The following is a 25,888-nucleotide window of genomic DNA, read 5'->3' as shown; positions in this document are numbered from 1 at the left end:
CTGGGTGTTGTGTGGTGTCTGTCTAAAGCTGCCGGGCTGGCTGTCGTTCAGTTTAAAGCTCAATCAAACAGCTCGAATACTGGTACTGAACCCAGGTCTGCTAGCTAGCCACCTGTCAACCTCTCTGCCTGTCTGTCTGCCTGTCTGTATGAGGGGGCGGTAGGTCTGCCTGACAGAATGACAAAGAAAAAAGGTTAATTGTGACATTTTGAATTTGTATTTCAAGCTCTGATATTCCGTGGTTCAGTGGATTCAGAGGTTGTTATATGATGATTAATGAAGGTTAGATGAGTCCATGACACTCATAATCATGACTTATAAATGGTGGATCCATAAGCTCCTAACTACCACACATAGTACTACGTGAAGGTATCTCATACAGCCAAGACAGACAAAGTAAAACTATCTCATAGGATTGAATACATATTCTTTCCTACAATAGGAGGTACTGTAGATGATATGTTTTGTAAAGGAGGCTGAATGTTTCATGTTTACTTTCCTATTACCATTTATCTGATGGGAATGTGGTACAAAACAATGTGTAGCTACACTACATGACCAAAAGTATGTGGACACCTGTGATTCTTCACACCAGTGAATGCATTTCCAGCGCTCCGGAGTCCAATGGCGGTGAGCTTTACACCAGTCCAGGTGACGCTTGGCATTGCGTATAGTGATCTTAGGCTTATGTGTGGCTGGAAACCCATTTCATGAAGCTTCCGACGAACAGTTATTGTGCTGACGTTACTTCCAGAGGCAGTTTGGAACTCGGTAGTGAGTGTTGCAACTGAGGACAGACGATTTTTACACGCTACACGCTTCAGCACTCGGTGGTCTCGTTCTGTGAGCTTGTGTGGCCTACCACTTCGCGGGTGAGCTGTTTTTGCTCCTAGACGTTTCCACTTCACAATAACAGCACTTACAGATGAACTGACTTGTTGGAAAGATGGCATGCTATGACGGTGTCACTGAGCTCCTCACTAAGGATGTTCTACTGCCTATGTTTGTCTATAGAGATTGCATGGCTGTGTGCTCAATTTTATACACCTGTCAGCAACGGGTGTGGCTGAAATAAGCGAATCCACTAACTTGAAGGGGTGTCCACATACCTTTGTATACATATAGTGTATGTTGCCAGGGGAAATGAACGGCGGTGTATTACCACGGGGTCTCTGCAGCTCTCTGATATCAATATGCTTTGCTGGAACTAAATTGGATTGGCTTCTTCAATCATTTTGGATATGGATTCCAGTGAGTGTCTTAGTGTTTACCGTGACATAGTTATTTGGAGAGAAGCCCTTGAGTCTCAGAAAAGCCTTCGGTTATGTAGCTAGCCCCACACATATACACACTCACACACTCACACATATACACACATATACACACACACTCACACCATACACACACACAGTCACACCTATACACACACAGTCACACATATACACACACACACACACACACACACACACACACACACACACACACACACACACACACACACACACACACACACACACACACACACACACACACACACACACACACACACACCATACACACACCATACACACACACTCTCTCTCACACACACACACACACACACACACACACACACACACACACACACACACACACACACACACACACACACACACACACACACTCACACCATACACACACACACACACACACACTCACACCATACACACACACACACACACACACACTCACACCATACACACACACTCTCTCACACACACACACACACACACACACACACACACACACACACACACACACACACACACACACACACACACACACACACACACCATACACACACACACACACACACACACACACACACACACACACACACACACACACACACACACACACACACACACACACACACACACACACACTCACAATAATAATAATAATCTACTAATCATGATCTTCAGTTTAGAATACAATTAGTTTAAACAGCTGTGTTTGCTAGGGATGGAGGAAAAGTATGACACCACTCTGGCCCCTGAGGAGTTGCCCTTCCCTGCTTTAGATGCTTTTGGGAAACCGGTCCCTGGTCTGTAAACTATGGTGTGACTGGGATGGGGTCCAAGGCAGACAACATGAAAGAGGATTACTGGTTTATAGATATATGAGACATAGAGAGTGCCTCCCCCTCAGATATACAAGACATAGAGAGGGGAATTACAGAACTGTGTCACAAATATGCAAACCGCTGCAAAACTATTTCACTGTGAAACATCATCAGGAGGGTAGTAAACTTGTTATTTGGTTGGTAATAGTCTCGTTTGCCAGACTCACAGCGGCTCTGGGAAGTGACTAGATTGGTAAAGCGGTGTTCTGTTTGATGGAAAGGGGAAGAGGTCATATAGCTAGTGGCATATGAATACTGATATCTAAGACTATATTTATTTATAAGAAGAACAGTGATTAAGAGGAAGATAGATTCTTGAAGAGGAGAGTGGAGTGGACAGAGTCTTCTCTGGTAAGTTATGCAGTAACATGCAGTACTGTAGCTCCACACTGTCAACATACAGTACTGTAGCTCCATACTGTTAACATGCAATACTGTAGCTCCATACTGTCAACATACAGTACTGTAGCTCCATACTGTCAACATACAGTACTGTAGCTCCATACTGTCAACATGCAGTACTGTAGCTCCATACTGTCAACATACAGTACTGTTGCTCCACACTGTCAACATGCAGTACTGTAGCTCTATACTGTCAACATGCAGTACTGTAGCTCCACACTGTCAACATGCAGTACTGTAGCTCCATACTGTCAACATACAGTACTGTAGCTCCATACGGTCAACATACAGTACTGTAGCTCCATACTGTCAACATGCAGTACTGTAGCTCCATACTGTCAACATGCAGTACTGTAGCTCCATACTGTCAACATGCAGTACTGTAGCTCCATACTGTCAACATACAGTACTGTAGCTCCATACGGTCAACATACAGTACTGTAGCTCCATACGGTCAACATACAGTACTGTAGCTCCATACTGTCAACATGCAGTACTGTAGCTCCATACTGTCAACATGCAGTACTGTAGCTCCATACTGTCAACATGCAGTACTGTAGCTCCATACTGTCAACATACAGTACTGTAGCTCCATACGGTCAACATACAGTGCTGTTGATCCATACTGTCAACATGCAGTACTGTAGCTCCACACTGTCAACATACAGTACTGTAGCTCCATACTGATACTGTACGTCCCTGCTTCTTTGTGCTGGATATTTTTTCAGTCCACATTTCATACCCAACATCCTCTCTTTCCAAAACAGTTTAATTTCCCTCAAATACTTGGAATGTTATTGGCTTGCTCTCAAACTCAAACATGAATATATTTTCTCACTTCTAATGTGAATGGAAACCACTGTCTGTCTGTTAGGCTTGTCTGGGAGGTTTCTGCTCTCTCACATGAGTTCTCCATCTATGATATTGCCAACATGCTAAATGGAATGCATTCATATTTTATCATAACGTGGCACTGTACAATAAAGTGGTCTAGCCTAGAGGGGAACTTTTTATTGTTCCCGGTTTGGCCCAGGGATGTTTTTAGAACGTTCTTGGGACGTTGTGTCATGGTCCCCTGAACGTTCTTGGGATGTTGTGTCATGGTCCCCTGAATGTCCCCTGAACGTTCTTGGGACGTTGTGTCATGGTCCCCTGAATATCCCCTGAACGTTCTTGGGACATTCTGTCATGGTCCCCTGGAAGTTTTGAATCACTATGAATCACTATGATAAATATAATTGTGTGTATTTTTTACAGAGCTGAGTGTAGGCTTGGCAACAGTAACAAGGGGTGCTGTGTAATTTCTTTGAGACTATCAGATGGCTTCCCTGGGACAAACCGGGAACTAGACAAAAACCTCCAGGGTACCATGACACAACGTCCCAAGAACGTTCAGGGGACATTCAGGGTACCATAACACAACGTCCCAAGAACATCCTGAGAGACAGAGAGAGAGCGAGAGAGAGAGAGAGAGAGAGAGAGAGAGAGGTGACAGACAGAGAGAGAGGGGGGGAGAGAGGTGGGGGAGAGGGGGGGAGAGGTGGGGGAGAGAGAGATGGAGAGAGAGAGGGGGGAGAGAGAGGGGGGGGAGAGAGGTGGGGGAGAGAGAGAGAGAGGTGACAGAGAGAGAGAGAGGGGGGAGAGGTGGGGAGAGAGAGAGAGAGGTGACAGAGAGAGAGAGAGAGGGGGGAGAGGGGGGGGGGGGAGAGAGAGAGAGATAGAGAGAGAGGGGAAGATGTAAAGGAACATTTCAGTCTCTGACCTCATCTAGCCCCTCACAGCTAAATGTCTGAAGACACATTCACTGTCTTTCTGTCTCATCCTCTCTCTTTGTTCATCTTTCACACTCTTTCTTTCTCCACATTCTCTCTCCCTGTCCCCTCTCTCTCTCTTTACCGTTTTCTCTCTCTTTCTCTATCGCTCTCTCTTTTATCTCTCTCTCTGCCGGGGTGGTCATTCAAAAGTGTTGACTCAGCCTCTCTGGCCTGGAACACACAGTGGTATTGACCAACACATTCACAACAAGTAACAGAGAGAGAGAGAGGGGGAGGCTGAGGGCCAGAGTGGGGACAGGAGCCAGAGAGAGAGATAGAGTGGGTGAGAGAGAGACTGACCCAAACTTAAGGAAAGCTTTGACTATGTACAGACTCAGTCAGCATAGCTTTGCAATTGAGAGAGGCCGCCGTAGGCAGACCTGGCTTGCAAGAGAAGACAGGCTATGTGCACACTGCCCACAAAATGAGGTGGAAACTGAGCTGCACTTCCTAACCTCATGCCAAATGTATGACCATATTAGAGGCACATATTTCCCTCAGATTACACAGATCCACAAAGAATTCAAAAACAAACCGAATTTTAATAAACTCCCATATCTACTGGGTGAAATACCACAGTGTGCCACCACAGCAGCAACATTTGTGACCTGTTGCCACAAGAAAGGTCAACCAGTGAAGAACAAACACCATGGTAAATACAACCCATATTTATGTTGATTTATTTTCTATTTTATACTTTAACCATTTGCACATTGTTACAACACTTTATATATACATAATATGACATTTGTAATACACTCTGTGAGTGTAATGTTTACTGTTCATATATATTGTTTATTTCACTTGTGTATATTATGTACTTCACTTGCTTTGGCAATGTTAACGTATGTTTCCCATGCCAGTAAAGCCCTTAAATTGAAATTGAATTGAATTGAGATAGAGTGTGTGTGTGTGTGGGGGGGGGGAAGAGTGAGCAAGAGAGACAGACAGAAAGAGAAAGAGGTCGACAAACAGAGAGAGAGGGGACCACAGAGTGAGGACTGTAGACTGAATCAGCAGTTTGAAACACAGTGAGGCGTCAACCAACGGGTCTTTGTGAGCGGCAGCATTCATTACCGAGGGACGAATAGAAGCGATGCAGAGGTTTCTATTCACTTCACCCATGGCTCTCTTTTACGGGGTTCCCTCGCCTCACGTGCTTTGGTGTTATTGTTGTGTGCGTTTGTGTGTTTTGATGCTAGGTGGCAGGGACAGGGGGGTGAGAGGAGGAGACCCACCCACAAGGTGATGCTAGGTGGCAGGGACAGGGGGGTGAGAGGAGGAGACCCACCCACAAGGTGATGCTAGGTGGCAGGGACAGGGGGGTGAGAGGAGGAGACCCACCCACAAGGTGATGCTAGGTGGCAGGGACAGGGGGGTGAGAGGAGGAGACCCACCCACAAGGTGATGCTAGGTGGCAGGGACAGGGGGGTGAGAGGAGGAGACCCACCCACAAGGTGATGCTAGGTGGCAGGGACAGGGGGGTGAGAGGAGGAGACCCACCCAGAATGTCAACTTGTTGCTGTAGTTTGATAAACACACATGAATATAGGATTATTATATCCGTATGAGAAATCAAATCAAGGTACTTCTGGTGTTGAGTAAGAACCACTTCACTACACTATGGTAGCCTCCTACAATACACTTCAGTAGGTTAAAAATAACCAAATATAAGATTTCCTTGTGAAAAAGGCAATGTCCCTGCCTCCAAGCTACTAGATGCAATCTGCCGCTGTGTGCTAGTGCCTGGTGCAGGGGATTATTTCATCTCTGAGAGCAGCAGGTTGCTCTCCCCTGGTGAAAGCAATGAGATTACTCAGCAGCAGGGCTGAGATCAGCTGTAGCACAGGTGGGGTCTCACACACGCACGCACGCACGCACGCACGCACGCACGCACGCACGCACGAACACACACACACACACACACACACACACACACACACACACACACACACACACACACACACACACACACACACACACACACACACACACACACACACACACACACACACACACCTCAGCTGGTCCCAGATCAGCTGATATACAGACAGATGGGATAAAGACAACAGTGACTTCAGACAGATACTGTACACAGACTGAAGCACTGTTTTAATAGCTCTCTGACATCTCTCCTGACTTCTCTTCTTGTTGAAGCCTCTGGCTGCGCCCTGAAGAGACATGGATAGAGAGAGTGGGGTATAGAAATAGAGAGGGGGGAGGAGAGAGAGAGAGAGAGAGACCTAACCACTGTGACTGACCCAAACTTAAGGAAAGCTTTGACTATGTACAGACTTAGTGAGCATAGCCTTGCTATTGAGAAAGGCCGCCGTAGGCAGACATGGCTCTCAAGAGAAGACAGGCTATGTGCACACTGCCCACACAATGCGGTGGAAACTGAGCTGCACTTCCTAACCTCCTGCCAAATGTATGACCATATCAGAGACACATATTTCCCTCAGATTACACAGATCCAAAAAGAACTAGAAAAGAAACCCAATTTTAATAAACTCCCATATCTATTGGGTGAAATACCACAGTGTGCAATCACAACAGCATGATTTGTGACCTGTTGCCACAAGAAAAGGGCAACCAGTGAAGAATAAACACCATGGTAAATACAACCCATATTTATGTTTATTTATTTTCCCTTTTGTACTTTAACCTTTTGCACATTTTTACAACACTGTATATAGACATACTATGACATTTGTATGTATGTCTTTATTCTTTTTGAACTTCTATGAGTGCAAGAGAGAGAGAGAGAGAGAGAGAGAGAGAGAGAGAGAGAGAGAGAGAGAGAGAGAGAGAGAGAGAGAGAGAGAGAGAGAGAGAGAGAGAGAGAGAGAGAGAGAGAGAGAGAGAGAGAGAGAGAGAGAGAGAGAGAGAGAGAGAGAGAGAGAGAGAGATGGCCTGACAACCTGGTGAACAGATGGACACATGGAGAGGAGAGGCAGAGGAGATGCCAGTCATTCTATAGCTGTCTCTCCATCTCATCACTCTGTTTCTTCGCTCTCTCCTCCCTCTCCTTCTCTTTCCCCTTCTCCATATCCCCCTCAATATTGCTCCTTTTCTCAATGTATTTATTTATCCATCAGTCCACCTTAAGCACAAGGATAAAGTTGCTTTTCTTTTCCAAGCTGTTCAATAGAAACAAAATCCTTTTGGATGGATGGCAAAAGGACAGACGATTTCAAGCCATGTCTAGTAATTCAGAATATCACCGCAGCTGGACAGAAGGGATTTTCCTCACGTTCGGCTGGCCTGGTGTGTGATGCCGGCATCTATCTATTTGGAAGAGGTCCGTGCGCAGGGGTGGCTGAGAAATCCAAATGATTTATGTGGCCGTTAAGTCTGGTTCATGGTCCCAATACCAAGTCTATCTGCTCATCAATATAAAACAAATGCTTCAGAGTGTTGCGTGTTGCAGAATACAAATGCACCTGCTGCAATCCCTGCAAATGAGAAGACTGTGGGTGTTTCTCAATATGCATAATGAATCCTCATTAAGGCCAAGAGAAGACTGTGGGTGTTTCTCAATATGCATAATGAATCCTCATTAAGCCAAGAGAAGACTGTGGGTGTTTCTCAATATGCATAATGAATCCTCATTAAGGCCAAGAGAAGACTGTGGGTGTTTCTCAATATGCATAATGAATCCTCATTAAGGCCAAGAGAAGACTGTGGGTGTTTCTCAATATGCTTAATGAATCCTCATTAAGGCCAAGAGAAGACTGTGGGTGTTTCTCAATATGCGTACTACCATGCTCCGAGCACACTAATTGGAGCATGAATCAAAGTATGATAATGGAGCACTGAGGGCACTTTTCGGATGCATACTCCGCTGGTACACATTTGGAAGCATGCATCGATGCAAGTTTCAACAAAAAGTATTGACAGAAGTCTGATGCACACACAATGGCGGACATTGTTTTGGGCTGAAGCGAGAGACTTCAGAATGAAATGTTGCCCATTCACATCTCATATGTTGCCTGACTACAATATTTTATCTTGATACGTTAATAAATACATTCTGTGTTAATTTTGGCATGTTAACCTTTCTACAATACCCACTGTAGTGTGCATAGATCGCAAGGCCATAGTAAGTTAATAGGGCTAACTGGCTGGCTACTACTGTTACCTAGCTAGATACCCAAGAAGAATTGACATCTACCTTGCATAACATAATTATAAATTTTTCTGGCTAGCTAGACTATTACGATTCACATAAAGCTAACTGATAGTTATGAAGTGAAACATTTGCTTTGTATATCTTGTTTCGTCTATGTTGTTTAAATATATATATAACTAGGCAAGTCAGTTAAGAACAAATTCTTATTTACAATGACGGCCTACCGGGGAACAGGGGAAGAACGACAGATTTTTACCTTGTCTGCTCGCGGATTTGATCCAGCAACTTTTACGGTTACTGGCCCAACGCTCCAACCACTAGGCTACCTGCTGCCATTGTCCTGGCTGGAAGAAGGTTCAGGGAATGGGGAGGTGCAGCGTGAGGTAATGCAGTAGGGGGGAGTGCTTCTCAAAATGTAATGTTTTATGTGTTCTCCACACTCTCATCCTCACATATATGTATATATATATATATATATATATATATATATATGCTACATATGGTTACTCAAGAGAACGTCCTCTGAGAATGCAGTCAGAGCATGAGAGTATGGAGCACGGTAGTATGCATGCTGAGAAACACCCTAGATCTCACTTTATATCAGGGATTTGTTGCACCAGTTGCGAGATTGAATTTCTGTTGCATTTCCCGTACTGTGACCTTCAGTGGGCTTATGTGTAAAAGATGTTTAATCGTCCTTCATAGACATGATATAAGAATTTACATTCAGAGGTGTCTGTGGTCTGACTCTATACTACAATGATTAATGCTCTTGTCATTCCTTCTCTGGTGCACTAAAATGACCCTGAGTATTGAGTCCCAGCCCTGAAAGCGTGCCATACAAACTCAGGCTGCACAACTTGGTGCCTGGGTTGACCCCCTTATGCTGCTCTTAGCCCTCTGTGGGTAGTGGTCAGAGCAGACCAAAACCCTGTTCACACTGTCGTATAGCTTGGCTTGGCTTGGTTCAGCTCAGCTCAGCTCAGTTGTGTGAAAGTGGTAGAAGAGACATGCAGGCGATGCTAGCTTTACCCACCCAATTGACCCTGGCCTGAGCGTTGAGCCTGGCCTGAGCGTTGAGCCCTGGTCTGAGCGTTGACCCTGGCCTGAGCGTTGAGCCTGGCCTGAGCGTCGAGCCCTGGCCTGAGCGTTGAGCCCTGGCCTGAGCGTTGAGCCTGGCCTGAGCGTTGAGCCCTGGCCTGAGCGTTGACCCTGGCCTGAGCGTTGAGCCCTGGCCTGAGCGTTGAGCCCTGGCCTGAGCGTTGAGCCCTGGCCTGAGCGTTGAGCCCTGGCCTGAGCGTTGAGCCCTGACCTGAGCGTTGAGAGCTGGCCTGAGCGTTGAGCCCTGGCCTGAGCGTTGAGCCCTGGCCTGAGCGTGGCACACAAACCAGTGGCGGCTGGTGACGAGGACGTACAGGATATACTGGTTATTAGGTGGACACAGGCCAAGTATGCACAGCTGAGTAGCTGGCCTGCTGATTGGCTGAACCTTTAATGCTGCCCCCAGCCCTCTCTGGGCCTGTCCGGAGTGGTTCTGAGCACCAGTGCTATACAATGGCTTCAGCCACCCATTACTGTACAGCGCACACCACTCAGACAGACCTCTCCCCTGCATTAGCTCCTACTTCCTATCCTAATCCCAACTCTAGCCTGACTGGAACAGTGTTATTAGTGGAAGTGGAATATGGACTGTTAGTGTTAAATCAAATCCCATGATGTTCCATTCCGGAACCATGTGAAACAGTGTTTGGCAGATGAGGAGCTGATTTTCCAGACATAAAGACAGTACTTGTTGGGGCTATTATTTTAGATGGGCCAGACATGACAGCAGGCAGGATGTGTGTTTAGATGGAGACCTTCTGGGAACAGGACCAAATACACTCAGACTATGAGCTATGAAGTGCGGGGTAATGGGTAGGCTACATCTGTCAGCACAACATCAGTAACTCAAAGTTTTTTTGTTTGAGTGTACATTAGTGACTCTAGTTTTTAGTTCATGTACATTAGTGGTATTCAGTGCTTTTTATTGTACCTGTATTTTGGTTTTAATTTGAGTGGTTTTCAAAGCCTTTATACCAGGTATCATCAACTATATTCAGCCGCGAGGTGATTTTATTTATTTTTTCTTGAGAGGATGGTCGGGGGACCGGGAACATAATGACTAATAATGTATACACTGCAAATTGACCGCAAGAAGCCCAAACAGATATAGTTTTTGACTAAAACATAATCATTTCAAACCTTGTTTAGGATCACGTGTCTCTCTATTATGCGTGGAAATAGTTGAGGAACAGATTTCCAAAATTAAAATCACTTGGAGCTGATTTCCTGGTGTTTTATGTCAAACCAAGAAAAATAAAATATCAGAAAACTTGAGGGGCAAAATAAAACCGTCAGTTGGGGAACAATACTGTATTTCTATATTATATACACCAATACTATATTTCTATGTTATATATAACCCATACTGTATTTCTATATTATATATAACCAATACTGTATTTCTATATTATATATAACCAATACTGTATTTCTATATTATATATAACCAATACTGTATTTCTATATTATATATAACCAATACTGTATTTCTATATTATATACACCAATACTGTATTTGTATATTATATATAACCAATACTGTATTTGTATATTATATATAACCAATACTGTATTTCTATATTATATACAACCAATACTGTATTTCTATATTATATATAACCAATATTGTATTTCTATATTATATATAACCAATACTGTATTTCTATATTATATATAACCAATACTGTATTTCTATATTATATACAACCAATATTGTATTTCTATATTATACACTGCTCAAAAAAATAAAGGGAACACTTAAACAACACAATGTAACTCCAAGTCAATCACACTTCTGTGAAATCAAACTGTCCACTTAGGAAGCAACACTGATTGACAATAAATTTCACATGCTGTTGTGCAAATGGAATAGACAAAAGGTGGAAATTATAGGCAATTAGCAAGACACCCCCAATAAAGGAGTGATTCTGCAGGTGGTGACCACAGACCACTTCTCAGTTCCTATGCTTCCTGGCTGATGTTTTGGTCACTTTTGAATGCTGGCAGTGCTCTCACTCTAGTGGTAGCATGAGACTGAGTCTACAACCCACACAAGTGGCTCAGGTAGTGCAGCTCATCCAGGATGGCACATCAATGCGAGCTGTGGCAAGAAGGTTTGCTGTGTCTGTCAGCGTAGTGTCCAGAGCATGGAGGCGCTACCAGGAGACAGGCCAGTACATCAGGAGACGTGGAGGAGGCCGTAGGAGGGCAACAACCCAGCAGCAGGACCGCTACCTCCGCCTTTGTGCAAGGAGGAGCACTACCAGAGCCCTGCAAAATGACCTCCAGCAGGCCACAAATGTGCATGTGTCAGCATATGGTCTCACAAGGGCTCTGAGGATCTCATCTCGGTACCTAATGGCAGTCAGGCTACCTCTGGCGAGCACATGGAGGGCTGTGCGGCCCCACAAAGAAATGCCACCCCACACCATGACTGACCTACCGCCAAACCGGTCATGCTGGAGGATGGTGCAGGCAGCAGAACGTTCTCCACGGCGTCTCCAGACTCTGTCACGTCTGTCACATGTGCTCATGTGCTCAGTGTGAACCTGCTCTCATCTGTGAAGAGCACAGGGCGCCAAAGGCGAATTTGCCAATATTGGTGTTCTCTGGCAAATGCCAAACGTCCTGCACGGTGTTGGGCTGTAAGCACAACCCCCACCTGTGGACGTCGGGCCCTCATACCACCCTCATGGAGTCTGTTTCTGACCGTTTGAGCAGACACATGCACATTTGTGGCCTGCTGGAGGTCATTTTGCAGGGCTCTGGTAGTGCTCCTCCTTGCACAAAGGCGGAGGTAGCGGTCCTGCTGCTGGGTTGTTGCCCTCCTACGGCCTCCTCCACGTCTCCTGATGTACTGGCCTGTCTCCTGGTAGCGCCTCCATGCTCTGGACACTACGCTGACAGACACAGCAAACCTTCTTGCCACAGCTCGCATTGATGTGCCATCCTGGATGAGCTGCACTACCTGAGCCACTTGTGTGGGTTGTAGACTCAGTCTCATGCTACCACTAGAGTGAGAGCACTGCCAGCATTCAAAAGTGACCAAAACATCAGCCAGGAAGCATAGGAACTGAGAAGTGGTCTGTGGTCACCACCTGCAGAATCACTCCTTTATTGGGGGTGTCTTGCTAATTGCCTATAATTTCCACCTTTTGTCTATTCCATTTGCACAACAGCATGTGAAATTTATTGTCAATCAGTGTTGCTTCCTAAGTGGACAGTTTGATTTCACAGAAGTGTGATTGACTTGGAGTTACATTGTGTTGTTTAAGTGTTCCCTTTATTTTTTTGAGCAGTGTATATAACCAATACTGTATTTCTATATTATATACAGCCAATAGTTGTTGAGTGTACAACACTTATTACTGAAAACTAAATGCATGGTCATGCATGCAAGATGTTCTAATATGTCAACGTTGATATGTGCTACAGATGGTTAAAGATGCCACATTACAGACATGTTGATCAGTGTTCCTGACAAATGAAACCAAAAGTAAGTACAGTAAGATAAAGTAGTTTGAGTCGGTGCCCAGAATCACTGGGCTCGATTCTATGCACATACAACCTCGATGTAATCAGGGTCGTGTTCATTAGGCATCTAATGGATGTAATCAGTGTTCATTAGGCACCTAATGGATGTAATCAGGGTCGTGTTAATTAGGCAGCAAATGGAAAAAACGACTTGGTCTTGTCCAATAAGAAATTCTGTTCCAAAACCTTTCTATTGGGTGCCCTAATGAACACGACTCAAAGGTGAACAGGTGAAAGGTTCAGTCACTGATAACTGTAGCAGTCAGAACTGTTCATGGACATCGGAGTACATTTCAGTCAAACACATCATGAGGGAAGACATCATGTTCACGCTAAGCTCTGGTTTAGAAGCCAGCCTGACATCTTTCACCAGACCTGGGTTCAAATACTATTCGACATCTTTCAAATACTTTGTGCCTGGGGTGCTAGACTGACAGGTTTTTCAGTTTTGCGACTATTCTATTGGTTACATTGCAGCAGGCAAACTCATAAATACCTTATTTACATGAGTATTCAGACCCTTTGCTATGAGACTCAAAATTGAGCTCAGGTGCAAACTGTTTCCATTGATCATCCTTAAGATGTTTCTACAACTTGATTGGAGTCCACCTGTGGTAAATTCAATTGATTGGACATGATTTGAAAAGGCACACACCTGTCTATATAAAGTCCCACAGTTGACTGTGCATGTCAGAGCAAAAACTAAGCCATGAGGTCGAAGGAATTCTCCGTAAAGCTCAGAGACAGGATTGTGTCGAGGCACACATCTGTGGAAGGGTACAATACATTTTGTGCAGCATTGAAGGTCCCCAAGAACACAGTGTCCTCCATCATTCTTAAATGGAAGAAGTTTCTCCCGGGTGGCGCAGTGGTCTAGGGCACTGCATCGCAGTGCTAGCTGCGCCACCAGAGTCTCTGGGTTCGCGCCCAGGCTCTGTCGCAGCCGGCCGCGACCGGGAGGTCCGTGGGGCGACGCACAATTGGCATAGCGTCGTCCGGGTTAGGGAGGGTTTGGCCGGTAGGGATATCCTTGTCTCATCGCGCTCCAGCGACTCCTGTGGCGGGCCGGGCGCAGTGCGCGCTAACCAAGGGGGCCAGGTACACGGTGTTTCCTCCGACACATTGGTGCGGCTGGCTTCCGGGTTGGAGGCGCGCTGTGTTAAGAAGCAGTGTGGCTTGGTTGGGTTGTGCTTCGGAGGACGCATGGCTTTCGACCTTCGTCTCTCCCGAGCCCGTACGGGAGTTGTAGCGATGAGACAAGATAGTAATTACTAGCGATTGGATACCACGAAAATTGGGGAGAAAATGGGATAAAAATGTATTTAAAAAAAAAAAAAAAAAAAAAAAAAATGGAAGAAGTTTGGCACCACGCAAGACACTTCCTAGAGCTGGCCGCCAGGCCGAACTGAGCTATCGGGGGAGAAGGGCCCTGTCAGGGAGGTGACCAAGTCCCCGATGGTCACTCTGAAAGAGCTCCATAGTTCCTCTGTGGAGATGGGAGAACCTTCCAGAAGGATAACCATCTCTGTAGTACTCCACCAATCAGGCCTTTATGGTAAAGTGGCCAGACGGAAGTCACTCCTCAGTAAAAGGCACATGACAGCCCGCTTGGAGTTTTCCAAAAGCACCTAAAGACTCTCAGACCATGAGAAACAAGATTCTCTGGTCTGATGAAACCAAGATTGAACTCTTTGGCCTGAATGCCAAGCGTCACGTCTGGAGGAAACCTGGCACCATCCCTACAGTGATGCATGGTGGTGGCTGCATCATGCTGTAGGGATGTTTTTCAGTAGCAGGGAGACTAGTCAGGATATAGGGAAAGATGAACAGAGCAAAGTACAGAGATCCTTGGTGAAAACCTGCTCCAGAGCACTCAGGACCTCAGACTGTGCCGAAAGTTCACCTTCCAACAGGACAACGACCCTAAACACACAGCCAAGACAGTGCAGGAGTGGCTTCGGGACAAGTCTCTGAATGTCCTTGAGTGGCCCAGCCAGAACCCGATTGAACATCTCTGGAGAGACCTGAAAATAGCTGTGCAGTAACTCTCCCCATCCGACCTGACAGAGCTTGAGAGGATCTGCGAATAAGAATGGGAGAAACTCCCCAAACACAGGTGTACCAAGCTTGTAGCGTTATACCCAAGAGACTCGAGGCTGTAATCGCTGCCAAAGGTGCTTCCACATTTTTTATAAATTAACAAACATTTCTTAAAACCTGTTTATGCTTTGTCATTATGGAATATTGTGTGTAGACTGATGAAAAAAAAGGTCATCAATCTTAGGAGAAGGATATAACGTTACACATTTTGGAAAAAGTCAAGGGGTCTGAATACTTTCCTGAAGGCATTGGTTATTAAATTAATTACAATAGTTTTTTTGAACCCAGCCAGACATCTTTCGCTATTTAACCAATGAGACTTGTGTTCTTTTAAACTCTTAAACAATCTCCCTCTAATTTCTCTAAAGTATTTCTGTATTGAAACGAGGTTACAACGAAGTAGTAAGAACATCCAATCTGCTAGGTGAAGAGAGATGTTATTTTGTTCTCCATAAAGTAATGAAGGTTAAATAGGGTGCCATTTGGAAAGAATCCCTCAGAAGTTAATTATCTTTAGAAGAAGAAGAGAAGAGAAAGACAAAACAGAGAGAACTTAGTATTCACGGCATCTAAGAGCCAACTCTCTAATTCAAAATACAGTAGTACTTCGTTTACTCTGGGCTATCTTTGATTAATTGTTGCTTTCTTTGGGTCTTCGGGTTGCTTTTTGTCAAACTTAGCATATGAAAACCTGACTAGTGAAATAGAGTGGCGAAAAGCTCAGGCCCGTGTAAGCACAGCTCATTGGGACAGGGCTGAAAGTGGCTGTTTGAACTAAGGGACAGACGGCACACTATTATTTTCACATTACACTACATTTCCTTTTTGGGTTTGGTGTGTTGTATCATCTCAGGGGGAATCGCTGGGACCCATGGTCCGTACTAAATATATGATTAACTTCACATTAAGCCTACTCACCTCCCTGATGCAGTTCTACGGGCGACTAACCAATTGTGCTATTATGTGTTTTTTTTCACGTTATTTGTAACTTAATTTGTACATAATGTTTCTACAACCGTATCTTACGGCAAAAAAAAGAGCTTCTGGATGTCAGAACAGCGATCACTCACCTCGGATTAGACAAAGATTTTTTCTTCAACAAGCAGGAAGCACAGGATGTAGTTCAGACACCCGACAAGGCCGACATCCCCGTCATTGGCAAGAGAAAGAGACACAGGTATAGAGGACACAGGGCGGGGTGCCTGGATCCGCCGACGGCTAGTGGGAAATCTGCCTTTACCATCAATATTACTTACCAACGTACAATTATTGGACAATAAATTATACGAGGTACAATCACGAATATCCTACCAACGTGACATCAAAAACTATGTTTCACCGAATCGTGTCTGAATGATGACATGGATCACATTCAGCTGGCGGGATATACGCTGCACCGGCTAGATAGAACAGGACACTCCGGTAAGACGAGGGAGGGCGGTCTATGTATATTTGTAAACAACAGCTGATGCACGAAACTTAAGGAAGTCTCTAGATTTTGCTCGCCTGAAGTAGAGTATCTCATGATAAGCTGTAGACCACACTATTTCCCAAGAGAGTTTATTTACTGTTTATTTACCACCACAGACGGATGCTGGCACTAAGACCGCACTCAGTCAGCTGTATAAGGAAATAAGCAAACAGGAATCCGCTCAGCCAGAGGCGGCGCTCCTAGTGGCTGGGGACTTTATAATGCAGGGATCTTAAATCAGTTTTACCTCATTTCTATCAGCACGTTAAATGCGCAACCAGAGGGAAAATAATTCTAGAATACCTTTACTCCACACAGACACACGTACAAAGATCTCCCTCGCCCTTCATTTGGCAAATCTGACCAGAATTCTATCCTCCTGATTCCTGCTTACAAGCTAAAATTAAAGCAGAAAGCACCAGTGACTCGGTCTATAAAAAAGTGGTCAGATGAAGCAGATGCTAAACTACAGGATTGTTTTGCTAGCACAGACCGGAATATGTTCCGGGATTCTTCCGATGGCATTGAGGAGTACACCACATCAGTCACTGGCTTTATCAATAAGTGCATTGAGGATGTCGTCCCCACAGTGACTACGTACATACACCAACCAGAAGCCATGGATTACAGGCAACATTCTCACTGAGCTAAAGGGTAGAGCTGCCGCTTTCAAGGTGCAGGACTCTAACCCGGAAGCTTATAAGAAATCCTGCTATGCCCTCCGACGAACCATCAAACATGCAAAGCGTCAATACAGGACTAAGATTGAATTGTACTACACCGGCTCCGATGCTCGTCGGATGTGGCAGGGCCTGTAAACTATTACAGACTACTAAGGGAAGCACAGCCACGGGCTGCCCAGTGACACAAGCCTACCAGATGAGCTAAATCACTTCTATGCTCGCTTCGAGGCAAGCAACACTGAGGCATGCATGATAGCATCAGCTGTTCCGGACGACTGTGTGATCACGCTCTCCGTAGCCGACGTGAGTAAGACCTTTAAACAGGTCAACATTCACAAGGCTGCGGGGCCAGACGGATTACCAGGACGTGTGCTCCGGGCATGTGCTGACCAACTGGCAGGTGTCTTCACTGACATTTTCAACATGTCCCTGATTGAGTCTGTAATACCAACATGCTTCAAGCAGACCACCATTGTCCATGTGCCCAAGAACACTAAGGTAACCTGCCTAAATGACTACAGACCTGTGGCACTCACATCCATAGCCATGAAGTGCTTTGAAAGGCTGGTAATGGCTCACATTAACACCATTATCCCAGAAACCCTAGACCCACTCCAATTTGCATACCGCTCAAACAGATCCGCAGATAATGCAATCTCTATTGCACTCCACACTGCCCTTTCCCACCTGGACAAAAGGAACACCAACGTGAAAATGCTATTCATTGACTACAGCTCAGCATCAACACCATAGTACCATCAAAGCTCATCACTAAGCTAAGGACCCTGGGACTAAACACCTCCCTCTGCAACTGGATCCTGGACTTCCTGTCGGGCCGCCCCCGGGTGGTGAGGGTAGGTAGCAACACATCTGCCACAATGATCCTCAACACTGGAGCCCCTCAGGGGTGCGTGCTCAGTCCCCTCCTGTGCTCCCTGTTCACACACAACTGCATGGCTAGGCACGACTTCAACACCATCATTAAGTTTACAGACGACACAACAGTGGTAGGCCTGATCACCGACAATGACGAGACAGCCTATAGGGAGGAGGTCAGAGACCTGGCCAGGTGGTGCCAGAATAACAACCTATCCCTCAACGTAATCAGGACAAAGTAGATGAATGTGGACCACCAGAAAAGGAGGACCGAGCACACCCCCATTCTCATTGCCGTAGCTGTAGTGGAGCGGATTGAGAGCATCAAGTTCCTTGGTGTCCACATCACCAACAAACTAGAATGGTCCCAATACACCAAGACAGTCGTAAAAAGTGCATGACAAAACCTATTCCCACTCAGGAGAGTGATAAGATTTGGCATGGGTCCTCAGATCCTCAAAAGGTTCTACAACTACAACATCGAGAGAATCCTGACTGGTTGCATCACTGCCTGGTACGGCAACTGCTCGGCCTCTGACCGCAAGGCACTACAGAGGGTAGTGTGTACGGCCCAGTACATCACTGGGGTTAAGCTGCCTGCAATCTAAGACCTCTACACCAGGCGGTGTCAGAGGAAGGCCCTAAAAATTGTCAAAGACCCCAGCCACCCCAGTCATAGACTGTTCTTTCTGCTACCGCTTGGCAAGCGATACCGGAGCACCAAGTCTAGGACCAAAAAGCTACTCAACAGCTTTTACCCTTGTCAGGGGTGTGTACGGGAGGCGAAGTCAGGTGCAGGAGAGCAGAGTGTAATAAACAGGCGCACTTTAATTCCCGTCCAAAAATGACAGCACATAAGAACAATAACGTGCCATAAACACGGAACATAGAAAAAGTATAGCGCCTGACAAAATCCACATAACAATAAACAATTACACACAAAGACATGGTGGGGAACAGAGGACTAAATACATGCAGTAATTATGGAATGATAACCAGGTGTGTAATGGAACAAGACAAAACAAATGGATATATGAGAAATGGAGCGGCGATGGCTAGAAAGCCGGTGATGTCGATCGCCGAACGCCGCCCGAACAAGGAGAGGAGCCGACTTCGGTGGAAGTCGTGACAACCCCAAGTCATAAGACTCCTGAACAGGTAATCAAATGGCTACCCGGACTATTTGCATTGTGTGCCCCCACCCCCCACCCGCCAACCCCCTCTTTTACGCTGCTGCTACTCTCTGTTTATCATCTATGCATAGTCACTTTAACTATACATTCATGTACATAGTACCTCAATTAGCCCGACTAACTGGTGCCCCCGCACATTGACTCTGTGCCGGTACCACCTATTTATAGCCTTCCTACTGTTATTTTCACTGTCATTTTACAGTTTTTCTTTTTCTTTTTCTTTACTTATCTATTGTTTACCTAATACCTATTTTTTACTTAAAAATTGCACTGTTGGTTAGGGCTTGTAAGTAAGCATTTCACTGTAAGGTGTATTCAGTGCACGTGACAAATAAACTTTGATTTGATATTACATGTTTGGTAAAATGGTTTTGTCTTCCGTCTCTAAATCAATCGTTAATAATCCTGTGGATATAAAGGTAGATTCGAATTTGACATCCAAAAACAAATGTTTGAGCTCTAGGTTTGCCATAACAAATGTGTCCATGGAATTGTCATACATTTTTGTCATCTAAAACTGTACATTTGCGCTTTAAGATTGTATTTCTTCTTCGTTTACTTCTCAGGTTTTCTTAGACAGCATTTTGGGAGGTTAACTGTGATTCTCCCACCAGAAACACCATGATTTTCTCACACTTTGAAAGGGGCATTGCCGTGGCTTTCCTATCTGAGAGTAGACAGTCGGTGCTTTTTGAGAGCAGCGGAGGGGAAATTATTTGTATTCACCTGCTCTATCTGAATGGAGCTGAGGAGAGGGGGAGAGGAGAGGGGAGAGGGGAGGTGGGAGGAGAGGGAAGGGGAGAGGGAAGGGGAGAGGAGAGGGTGAGAGGGGAGGGGAGAGGAGGAGGGAGATGGAGAAAGGGGAGAGCTCGGCTACATTGGGTGTTCTTTATGTGGTGATGGATTACTCTGACATCAGACACTGATGATTAGTTAGTTGTCTCTATCAATCAGTAGACCGCCTACCTTCCAAATTGTGTGAGGAATTATAATTTCAGTAAACATGGAATCATAATAACTATCAGTAAAGCTACGGTTTTGTGTACACAGTTTGTAATTGAATGTGTCCCAACGTTGAAGCTTAAAGGTGAAGACGTGTTCGTTCCTTCTTTTTTTAGGCACAAGTGAATCTGTTGTCTACGACAGTCGACAGTAGTATGCCATTTTCAAATCATCCCTCTGTATTTTACAGTATTTGTTCACAGATTGGTCCTCAGAGGTGAACACTACACGCATGAAACATCCGTTTTTTTTCTTCCATCAGCCCATCATCCCATCATCCCACTCCCTTTCTTTTTCTCTTCGTATCTTCCTTCTCTCTGCTTTCTCTTTTATCGGCTCGGCTCGGTCCTGCAACTCGATTCTTTCTTTCAGACGGGACACAAAGAAGACTAAAGGAGACTGGGTTTTGTGGGTAATGAGGAAAGGAAGTCCTCTTACAGTGCCGAATATGTATTATTTATTGAACCTTTATTTAACTAGGCAAGTCAGTTCAGAACAAATTCTTATTTACAATGACGGCCTAGTCATATAGGGAAAGGGGGATACCTAGTCAGTTGTATAGGGAAAGGGGGATACCTAGTCAGTTGTATAGGGAAAGGGGGATACCTAGTCAGTTGTATAGGGAAAGGGGGATACCTAGTCAGTTGTATAGGGAAAGGGGGATACCTAGTCAGTTGTATAGGGAAAGGGGGATACCTAGTCAGTTGTATAGGGAAAGGGGGATACCTAGTCAGTTGTATAGGGAAAGGGGGATACCTAGTCAGTTGTATAGGGAAAGTGGGATACCTAGTCAGTTGCATAGGGAAAGGGGGATACCTAGTCAGTTGTATAGGGAAAGGGGGATACCTAGTCAGTTGTATAGGGAAAAGGGGATACCTAGTCAGTTGTATAGGGAAAGGGGGATACCTAGTCAGTTGTACAGGGAAAGGGGGATACCTAGTCAGTTGTATAGGGAAAGGGGGATACCTAGTCAGTTGTACAGGGAAAGGGGGATACCTAGTCAGTTGTATAGGGAAAGGGGGATACCTAGTCAGTTGTATAGGGAAAGGGGGATACCTAGTCAGTTGTATAGGGAAAGGGGCTACCTAGTCAGTTGTACAGGGAAAGGGGGATACCTAGTCAGTTGTATAGGGAAAGGGGGATACCTAGTCAGTTGTATAGGGAAAGGGGGATACCTAGTCAGTTGTATAGGGAAAGGGGGATACCTAGTCAGTTGTACAGGGAAAGGGGGATACCTAGTCAGTTGTATAGGGAAAGGGGGATACCTAGTCAGTTGTATAGGGAAAGGGGGATACCTAGTCAGTTGTATAGGGAAAGGGGGATACCTAGTCAGTTGTATAGGGAAAGGGGGATACCTAGTCAGTTGTATAGGGAAAGGGGATACCTAGTCAGTTGTATAGGGAAAGGGGGATACCTAGTCAGTTGTATAGGGAAAGGGGATACCTAGTCAGTTGTATAGGGAAAGGGGGATACCTAGTCAGTTGTATAGGGAAAGGGGATACCTAGTCAGTTGTATAGGGAAAGGGGGATACTTAGTCAGTTGTATAGGGAAAGGGGGTACCTAGTCAGTTGTACAGGGAAAGGGGATACCTAGTCAGTTGTATAGGGAAAGGGGGATACCTAGTCAGTTGTATAGGGAAAGGGGGTACCTAGTCAGTTGTACAGGGAAAGGGGATACCTAGTCAGTTGTATAGGGAAAGGGGGATACCTAGTCAGTTGTATAGGGAAAGGGGGATACCTAGTCAGTTGTATAGGGAAAGGGGGATACCTAGTCAGTTGTACAGGGAAAGGGGATACCTAATCAGTTGAAGATTCAATCCAGGAACCGAAAGGTTGCTGCCTTTACCTTCCAGGCTACCTGCCAGGACCGGGAAATAGCCCGCACGCAAGCAGGCACGAACGCGAACACACACACACACACATTGGCTGGCCCGGGCCAAGCGGTGTAGGGGAGCCTATAGAATATAATAGAGGGGTCTGAGAGCTCCGTAGCCCCCCCGAACATCCTTTGATTAGAGAGCTCCGTAGCCCCCCCGAACATCCTTTGGGTTGTGAGGAGGACCTCCTCTGTAGTGACCTTTCACAGATATAGCCAGATGAAGGGGTGTGTGTGTGTGGCTGAGGGGCTGAGGGGCTGAGTCACAGGCAGGGGAGGCAGGAGGGCCCTATTGTGGAGGAGGTCTATGAATGTGGAGGTGGTCTGCCCCCTTCCCTCTCACCCTCCCACCCCAACCACCTGCCACTACATTCATTGTCTCACCAAACTTTCCCACAAGGCAGTTAGTTACATGTTCTGGTAACTTGTAGTGAATCATAGTAGATTATGCTAGAGAGACCCCTGTCTGTGTTCAGAATGGACCCCACTGTATTGAGACAGGTACATGTTATTGTGGAGCAGATTGTGCCAGACTAATGTGACACAACAACACTATGCATAGACAACAAGGCTGAATGACCCAGTGCTGACCATCAGCAGATTGTAAAATGGTATGCAGTTAAAATAATACTCATTGATACAGTAACTGGACTGTACTAGAAGGGCCTGGCTGTATACAGGATGTTTACCATTGACTCACAGCATGCAGGACCCATCATCAAGAATGTCATTCAGCATCCTACAACCTACAAAATAACCGATTTGCTATGACAACAGGACTGGGAGAAATAGGACTTTGTATAATAAATAACATTAGTTTAACAGGCACTCTTATCAATCAAAGCCTTCAACTAAGGTAGGCAATAACAATTACGTATCACAGTCATAGCAGGCAAAACCTTGTTTAAATTAGCCACAGTCAGGCTAAATCAATGTAAGAACCACTAAGAGAAGACATGAGTGATTATGAGTGCAAGACAGACGAGTAGGACAGTAAAAGTTGTCATGGAGGTTGTCATTGTATATTTAACACCACTAAGACCCCAGCTTGCTACTATGGCTTACTGTCACATAGAGCCTAAGCTTAAAGCAAACTCCCCATATTGGCTCCCTCCTGACTGTGCTTCCACCCTTCAGAGAGTAAGCTGTCGCTGTTTCATAACGTCCGGCGGACATCCTAGTTGGCAAACAAAGATTTTAATCACACCTCTATTGTTGTTTGGCCCGAAGAAGCTGAGATTGTTCAGGCCGAGTGCAGATGTTAAGTGTACAGTTGAGTTTTCTTATTTTTTTCACCTTTTTTTTAGTGAGATGAGAAATGTCGGCTTTGTCTGTCTGTGGTTTTGTCCTTTTTCATGTCTGTGTTTGATGAATGTTGACATCTCTGTAGGCATGGAGATCAAAGGATAGCAGTGGATTGCCATGGATACAGAGTGCTGTTTGAAAGTGCTATTCCACTAGCTGCTCCTGCAGATGTAGTTCTGAAGGAGAGACTTTAGTCTTTAATGATCGCAGAGACATTTTACATCAAAGTGAAGATGACTTTTAAAAACTGTTGTGTTTTGGTGAATCTCCAAAATGTTGCAATTTCAAAGCGGCTTTTAAAAAGCTCAATTTTTAGATTCGCAAGCGTCGTATTCTATTTTAAACAAACTTTTTGTACTCTTTGTACAAACTTTGAAATGTTTGCTGTCCAGAGATGGTGCAGATGTTAGGTGTGTAACGGGCTTCCTCCTTCTCTTCATCCGAAGAGGAGTAGCAAGGATTGGACCAAAGTGCAGCAGGGTGTGAATTCATAATGATTTATTAAACAAAACGACGAAACACGAAATAACACTTAGAAATACAAAATAACAAAACGAACTAGACAGACCTAAACTACGAACTTACATGAAACGAAGAACACACGAACAGGAACAGACAAACCGAAACAGTCCCGTGTGGTAACATCTACTGACACGGAAGGCAATCACCCACAAACAAACAGTGAGAACAACCTACCTTAATATGACTCTCAATCAGAGGAAACGACAAACACCTGCCTCTAATTGAGAGCCATACCAGGCAACCCAAAACCAACATAGAAACAGAAAACATAGACTGCCCACCCAAAACTCACGCCCTGACCAATAAACACATACCAAACAACAGAAAACAGGTCAGGAACGTGACAGAACCCCCCCCTCAAGGTGCGAACTCCGGGCGCACCCCTACAACTCAAGGGGAGGGTCTGGGTGGGCATCTGTCCGCGGTGGCGGCTCCGGCGGTGGACGAGGACACCACTCCACCACTGTCTTTGTCCCCCTCCTTAGCGTCCTTTGAGTGGCGACCCTCGCCCCCGACCATGGTCCAGGAACCTTCACTAAGGCCCCTCCTACATAGAGGAGACAGCTCAGGACAGAGAGGTAGCTCAGGACAGAGAGGTAGCTCAGGACAGAGAGGTAGCTCAGGACAGAGAGGTAGCTCCGGACAGAGAGGTAGCTCCGGACAGAGAGGTAGCTCCGGACAGAGAGGTAGCTTAGGACAGAGGGACAACTCTGTACTAATGGCAGCTCCGGACTGAGTGGCAGCTCCGGACTGAGTGGCAGCTCCGGACTGAGTGGCAGCTCCGGACTGGGTGGCAGCTCCGGACTGGGTGGCAGCTCCGGACTGGGTGGCAGCTCCGGACTGAGTGGCAGCTCCGGACTGAGTGGCAGCTCCGGACTGAGTGGCAGCTCATGACTGAGTGGCAGCTCATGACTGTAGGGCAGCTCATGACTGTAGGGCAGCTCATGACTGGAGGGCAGCTCATGACTGGAGGGCAGCTCATGACTGGAGGGCAGCTCATGACTGGAGGGCAGCTCATGACTGTAGGGCAGCTCATGACTGTAGGGCAGCTCATGACTGTCTGGCGGCTCTGGCAGCTCCTGACTGGCTGGCGGCTCTGGCAGCTCCTGACTGGCTGGCGGCTCTGGCAGCTCCTGACTGGCTGGCGGCTCTGGCAGCTCCTGACTGGCTGGCGGCTCTGGCAGCTCCTGACTGGCTGGCGGCTCTGGCAGCTCCTGACTGGCTGGTGGCTCTGGCAGCTCCTGACTGGCTGGCGGCTCTGGCAGCTCCTGACTGACGGACGGCTCTAGCGGCTCCTGACTGACGGACGGCTCTAATGGCTCGGGACAGACGGGCGGCTCTAATGGCTCGTGGCAGACGGATGGCTCAGAAGGCGCTGGGCAGACGGATGGCTCAGAAGGCGCTGGGCAGACGGATGGCTCAGAAGGCGCTGGGCAGACGGATGGCTCAGACGGCACTGGGCAGACGGATGGCTCAGACGGAGCTGGGCAGACAGGCAGTGCAGAAGGCGTTGGGCAGACGGCCGACTCTGACCCGCTGAGGCGCACAGTAGGCCTGGTGCGTGGTGCCGGAACTGGTGGTACCGGACTGGAGACACGCACCTCAAGGCTAGTGCGGGGAGCAGGAACAGGGCACACTGGACTCTCGATGCGCACTATAGGCCTGGTGCGTGGTACCGGAACTGGAGGTACCGGGCTGAGGGCACGCACCTCA

General features: G+C 46.1%; 1 protein-coding gene across 7 annotated transcripts in view; it reads left to right on the top strand.

Moving 5' to 3' along the window:
* The window catches only part of LOC120066465 (neuronal cell adhesion molecule-like), a 108,376-nt gene that overhangs the window by 9,083 nt on the left and 73,405 nt on the right, over positions 1-25,888 (top strand). The window lies entirely within an intron of this gene.

This window comes from Salvelinus namaycush, chromosome 21 (genome assembly GCF_016432855.1).
Source record: "Salvelinus namaycush isolate Seneca chromosome 21, SaNama_1.0, whole genome shotgun sequence".
Taxonomy (NCBI): Eukaryota; Metazoa; Chordata; class Actinopteri; order Salmoniformes; family Salmonidae; genus Salvelinus; species Salvelinus namaycush.
This window is presented reverse-complemented; position numbering and strand designations above follow the sequence as displayed.